The sequence below is a fragment of the Trachemys scripta genome, chromosome 24 (assembly GCF_013100865.1).
Source record: "Trachemys scripta elegans isolate TJP31775 chromosome 24, CAS_Tse_1.0, whole genome shotgun sequence".
Classification (NCBI taxonomy): domain Eukaryota; kingdom Metazoa; phylum Chordata; order Testudines; family Emydidae; genus Trachemys; species Trachemys scripta.
The window spans coordinates 12,702,082-12,709,335 of NC_048321.1; positions in this window are offsets into that span (position 1 = coordinate 12,702,082).

Genomic DNA, 7,254 nt, shown 5'->3' on the forward strand with positions numbered 1-7,254 from the left:
CCCTTAGCGCCATGGGCCCAGGCTGGGCATCTCCGCCTCCTGGAACCACACCTCTGAGCTGGCCTATCTCTGCCATGGACCCCCTCAGGGAGTCCCCTCGCTCTGTACCCCCGGAGCCTCCACCCCCCGAGGGAGCAACACCCCCGATCTCTACCCTGCCGTGACTCTGCCAGCGTCACACAGGTTTATTGAATGTCTGAACCCAGCACAGGAGGCTCTCAGGGCCCTTGGGCTTGGCCTCCCTCAGCACGGGACATCTGGGTCTCTCTTTCATCCAGGTGGGCTCTGACTGCTCTCCCCCCAGCCCAGAAGCCCCCTCCTTCCACCTGGGCATCCGATATCACTGGCCCCAATGCTCCTACCCTGTCCTTTGTGTCCTTTGTCCTCCATCCCAGGTAAACAGGTCAATGGGGTCCTCTCTGCTCAGCACATTGTCCTCCACTGCCCAGAACTGGCTGCCTTTCAAGCTGGGGGGAGGGGGTTCTGGTCACCAGGTCACCAGTTGTTTGGGTTCCCCATCTCCAGGCCGTTGTGCGGGGTCCCGGCTGCCAGGCGAGATCACACCTGGCCCTCTCCAACAACAAACCCTCTCCTTCTACCTCATTACACACGCAGCACACAGGGAAACTGAGGCACATACGCACCTTTCTGGCCTTGGCATCTAGCAATGCCACTTCTCCCTGCATAATCTTCCCTCCCCGGCCGGTTGTGGGTGATACATCCACCAGGCCCGGAAATAAGGCAAAACTGCTTTATTTCTTTGGCCGTTTAGTTCAGAGCAACTTTCCCAACTGTGCTGGGACTGGGTGCCCCGGGCCACAGAGATTCCACTCGCTCCACCTGGAGGTAGGTGAGCAAGGAGCTGGGGGCGGGCTGATTGTGGTTTGGGGGTGTGGCATGACAACGACCTGGGAAAGAGGCAGTGGGTTGCAGGGGGAGGGTACCTAGGGGAAATGAAGAGACTAGAAAACAAACAGACACAATCCGATGAGTGTGTAACGCATGGAGAAATTAGACCCAACAATAGGGTTACCATACGTCCGGATTTTCTCGGACATGACCGGCTTTTTGGGACTCAAATCCCCATCTGGGGGGAAATCCCAAAAAAACAGACATGTCCGGGAAAATAGGGAGAGCCCGGTGGTGCTTGGCCAGGGGCCGGGGCCAGGAGTGCGGAGCCGGGGGTGTTCGACCGGGGCCGGTGGTGCAGGGCCGGGAGCCAGGCTGGGGGTGCTCGGCCGGGGCCGGCGGTGCTCGGCTGGTGGCCGGGGGCTGGCCCGGGACCTGGCCCGGGGCCGCTCGGCCGGGATCTGGGGGCCGGGCCGGGGCCGGCGGTGCTCGGCTGGGGGTGTTGGGCCCGCATTGGCCCGGGGCCGGGGGTGCTGAGTCGGCCGGGAGCCGGAGCCGGCGGTGCTGAGCCGGGGGCGGGGCCGGCGGTGCTCAGCCAGGGGGTTGGCCTGGGGCTGGGGCCAGGGGTGCTCGGCCGGGGGCTGGGAGCCGGGGGTGTTGGGCCGGCGGTGCTTGGCCGGGGGTGTTGGGCCGGGGGCCGGTGACCCAGGGCCCGAGCCGAGCTGGGCGGGAGACGCCTGGGCCAGAGCCTCTTGGCCTGGGCCGCTCAGCCGCGCCCAGCCCCACCCCAGCCCCAGCTTACCTGCTGCCTCCCTGTTGCCCCCCTGTTTCAGGCTTCCCGCGAACATTTGATTCGTGGGAAGCAGGGGAGGGAGAGGAGCAGGGGGCGGAGCGTTCAGGGGAGGGGGCAGAGTTGGGGCGGGGACTTTGGGGAAGGGGCGGAGTTGGGGCGGAGCCGGGGCGGAGTTGGGCCGGGGCCAGGGCCCCGTGGAGTGTCCTCCTTTTTTAAAATGAAAATATGGTAATCCTATTCAACAATCTAGTGCAGGCAGATACACAATCTGATCAGGGTAAAATGCAAGGGAAAATTAGACACAACAATCCCTTCTAGAACTGCAGAATGGTTGTCATTGTGGTGCTGATCATTCCCAGGAAGCTTGTCTTTGATCTGGGAACAAACACAGAACCTCACTGAAGCTAAGGGGTGTTAGCAGCCTTCCGTGCAGCCTAAATGAGGCAGCAATTAAATACCCCTTTGCTTAGTGGTAAATGAAACAGGGGCATTGATTGGATTGTACCTATGTGCGTCTGAAGTAGAAAGCTGCCCCAAAAACGGCTACAGCAAGCCAGAGGAGCCCTGAGAAGAAGCCAAGGGAAAACTGTCTGCAAGCAGGCTTGGATGTAGGAGCAGGATTTTATAATTGTACTATGAGAATTACTGTATGATTTGATTTTATCCTGCCAGCCGCCCTTTTTGAATAGCAGAAAGGAATGATCCTCTGGGACTATGGGATTCCGTTTCCCATATGCATTACAAATTGGGCCCTTTTAGTTCTTTGTTTTAAGGTTTAGTTAGTAAGAGACAGGATCCTGTATTGTGTATATTATTATAAAACTTAGCAAGGTTTAATTTACAATGTCTTTTTGCTCGATATAAAATACTGCTGTTTGTATTCTCTGTAAAAGACTGTTTGTGTGAATGAGAAATGCATGCATCAGGAAAAGATAAGGTGAAGGCCATTGTTAACCAGATGGTCAAGAAAGGAGGAGCGAAGACAAAGGTTTCTAACCATCAGAGGAGTGAAGTTCTGGAACAGCCTTCCAAGGAGCAGTGGGGGCAAAAGACATATCTGGCTTCAAGACTAAGCTTGATAAGTTTATGGAGGGGATGGTATGATGGGATAGCTTCATTTTGGCAATTAATTGATCTTTGACTAAGCGGTAAATATGCCCAATGGCCTGTGATGGGATGTTAGATGGGGTGGAATCTGAGTTACTACAGAGAATTCTTTCCTGGGTGTCTGGCTGGTGAGTCTTGCCCACATGCTCAGGGTTTAGCTGATCGCCATATTTGGGGTCAGGAAGGAATTTTCCTCCAGGGCAGATTGGCAGAGGCCCTGGGGGGGGTTTGCCTTCCTCTGCAGCGTGGGGCAGGGGTCACTTGCTGGAGGATTCTCTGCACCTTGAGGTCTTTAAACCACGAGTTGAGGACTTCAATAACTCAGGCATAGGTTAGGGGTTTGTTACACGAGTGAGCGGGTGAGATTCTGTGGCCTGCTTTGTGCAGGAGGTCAGACTAGACGATCACAATGGTCCCTTCTGACCTTAAAGTCTATGAATCTATGAGTCTTATCGAGACTTATTGATGCCAGAGAACCATCAACGCGCATCCATGATTGAGGAAGGGCAGATTGATGACCCTGAGGTGGAGGCTGACACCTCTAAGGACAATTGATTAAATCAAATCCGGGATAGGATGACCCTCTCAGAATGTTTACATCAAAAGATAACACCAGTTAAGGAGTAACCGGTCATAAACGGACACAGCAAAATCCATAGACTTCAACAGAGAAAAAAGAATATAAGAACAGGGTGCTTGGCCATGGGACGTTGGGTTCGTCTTGCCACAACTCCAGGAGCATCGGATCGCGACCGACAAAGCCCGTCTCCCCTCTGCGACCAATCTGGCTGGCCACTAGATTGATCCAGACTCTGGACTGGTAACTATAAACATGGACTGGCGGGACTCTCTCTCTCTCTGTGTGCGTGTGCGTGTGTGTGTGTATGAAACTGAAAAGCATATGCTAACTGCTGTATTCTCAATAAATGCGGCGTGTTGCCTTCTCCCCTATAAAAGATTTCATGTGCTTTGTTTAAGCATCACATGGATTGCTGAGGAAGGAAACGTCCCCCCGTAGTTTGTTACCTGCTGTGTTGAGGGAAAGACGGCTGTGCCTCCATTCTTGGGAGATAAACAGGATTGTACCAAAGAAACACCTGACCCAGATCTACAATTTCTCCTGCGTGGAAATGATCTGTGAGGCTCTGAACACTGGCTAAACCGTTCTGGTGGAAAAGAGCGACACTGAGACACAGCCAGCATTTTGAAGTGGTTTCAGCATCTTGGCTGTGTGGCTGGAAGTGTATTAATTAGTCATAATAACTTTATAACTAGAGAGACCAGGTGGGGGAGGGAATAGCTTTGATTGGGCCAACTTTTGCTGGTGAAAGAGACGCTTTTGAGCTACACAGAGCGGCTCTTCTGGTTCTGAATAAGAGCTCGGGACAGCTCAAAATCTTGTCTCTTTTGCCATTTCCTCACCTCCCTTGTCTCTCCGATATCCTGAGACCAGACCAGCTACAACAAGCTGTCATAAATATAAAGAGAAGGGTAGCATAAAATCCCTCCTTGGCAGCTGTACTAAATCCCTTTACCTGTAAGGGGTTAAAAAGCTCAAATAACCTAGTTGGCACCTGACCAGAAGGACCAATGAGGAAAGAAAATACTTTCAAATCTATGTGGGGAGGGAGGATTTGTTTGTGGCTTTCTTTGTTGTTCCAGACAGAGGGAAGAGACCAAGCAGGTACAACATCTCCTGCAAATATACCTGGAATAATAGATCTAAAACAACAGAAATTGTAAGTAGGCAAAGCAATGCATTAGGTTCTCTTTTGTTTTGGCTTGTGAATTTTCCTATGCTACGGAGGGAGTTTTATTCCTGTTTTTATAACTGTGAAGCTGAGCCTAGAGGGGAATCCTCTGAGTTTTACATCTTTTTATTTACCCTGTAAAGTTACCTTCCAAACTGATTTTGCAGCTGTGATTCTTTATATATAAAAATAAAGTTCTTATTTTAAGAACCTGATTGATTTTCAGTGCCCTAAAGACAAAGGGTCTGGTCTATGCTCACATTGCTAAGGCAATTGGTTGATATATTATTCTCAAGCCATCCCCAGGAAAGGGGGTAAAGAGGCTTGGGGGGGTATTTTGGGGGGATAGGGATTCCAAGTGACCCTCTCCTGAAATTTTGTGTAAAACACTTGGTGGTGGCAGCAATACCGTCCAAGGACAAGGAAAGGAATTTGTGCCTTGGGAAGTTTTAACCCAAGCTGGTAAAATATATGCTTAGGGGATCTTTCATGCAGGTCCCCACATCTGTACCCTAGAGTTCAGAGTGGAGGGGAGAACCCTGACACAAGCATTATTACTAATAATTCCCTTCATGATGTGAGCAATGGACTAGTGCTACTAATGAATAGTATTGGAATGTAATGGATATTCTTGTTAATTATTATAGAAATGTGCTATGCATCAAAATTAATAACTGTAGTTTGATTACTAATAATTAATTTAGTGGTTTGAGCAATGGAATATTAATGAATATTTTTAGAATGTAGTGTACATTTTTATTAATTATCATAGCAATTTGTTATCAATGATAATTTTCTTACTAATAATTTAGTAATTTTACTAACAGAATATGAATTAATATCAGAATATAGTGATTACTGTTAATTTACATTATTATAATAATCAGCATATAATTGTTGTTTAATTTCACAACAGATTGTTCTTAGTAATTAATATTATAATTTAGTGATAGATCATTATTAATTATAGCACATTCGCAGTAGATTACTGATATTAATTAACATAATTAGCAATATAAAATTGGTAACAAATTTCACAACAGATTGTTCTTAGTATTTAACATAATTTAGAGATAGATCATTGCTAATTATAGAATTTTAGCAAAAGATTACTGTTAAGTTACATGATTATAAAGATAGGTATATAATTTTAGTGAATAATTTAGAAACAATATTCATATTAATAAATTATAATTTACTAATAGGTCATTGTAATTAATTAATAACATAATATTCATATTCATATACTAGAATTTAGCAATAAATCATCATAATTAATTAGCAAAATAATGTTCTTATTAATATACTATAATTTAGCAATAAGTCATTGTTATTAATTAGCATCACAGTGTTATTAATTAATATATTATAATTTACTGATAGATAATTGATATTAATAACCTCATATTAATTATTACATTATAATTTAGCAATAGATCATTAATTATTGTAGCAATTCAGCAATAGATTACTGACACTGTTATTATCTGAGTGACAGATTATTAGAGTTATTAATTTCTATTAGTTCACTCGCTGTGGGGATTGCACAGACATAACTATCCATCCATTACCTACGTCAGAAATGCAAAGAGGTCTCGCTACAGACCCACTTCATGGAGACAAAGCAATTGATTGGGATTATTTCTGACATAATTCCCAGCACCGCCAGCAGGGGGCAGTGCTGTGCAGGGAGTCACCACTGCACATTGCCCTCATCATGGGTCTCCAAAAGTAAGTCCCTCCCTCTGAACAGTCGGGGGCGCCATGCGGCAGTGAGCAGGGTGGGGCTCTCCCCTGGCAGTCAGGTCTGGCCCCGATGCCCCAGGCAGCTCTACGGGGTGCTATGCTGCAGGGGGCAGGGTGGGGGACTCTGCCTTGATGGTCAGGACTGGCCCCGATGCTCCACAGTGGCGCTAGGGTGTGCTATGCTGCAGGCAGAGGGGCAGGTGACTCGGTTTACCCAACAGTTGGGCTGATTTCTGTGTGGGTAGGAGGATAAGTCTGTGGCTGATGTGGCACCTGGATGTGACCATCACAACTCTCAGCGGTGAGACAGCTCCTGGCCGCAAAGCACGTCTCATCCGTCCTCCCAGCCCTGCCGGCTACGGGCCTCATCTCAGGGTCAGAGGCACAGGGCTCACCCCCCGGGTTAGAACCCATGGACCCTGGGCTGGTTTTGTTCAAAATCTTCATTAATGATCTGGAGGATGGCGTGGATTGCACCCTCAGCAAGTTTGCAGATGACACTAAACTGGGAGGAGTGGTAGATATGCTGGAGGGTAGGGATAGGATACAGAGGGACCTAGACAAATTGGGCCAAAAGTAATCTGGTTCAACAAGGGCAAGTGCAGAGTCCTGCACTTAGGACAGAAGAATCCCATGCACTGCTACAGACTAGGGACCGAGTGGCTAGGCAGCAGTTCTGCAGAAAAAGACCTAGGGGTTACAGTGGACGTGACGCTGGCTATGAGTTGACAGTGTGCCCTTGTTGCCAAGAAGGCTAACTGTATTTTGGGCTGTATAAGTAGGAGCATTGCCAGCAGATCGAGGGACATGATCATTGTCCTCTATTCGGCATTGGTGAGGCTTCATCTGGAGTACTGTGTCCAGTTTTGGGCCCCACACTACAAGAGGGATGTGGAAAAATTGGAAAGAGTCCAGCAGAGGGCAACAAAAATGATTAGGAGGCTGGAGCACATGACTTATGAGGAGAGGCTGAGGGAACTGGGATTGTTTAGTCTGCAGAAGAGAAGA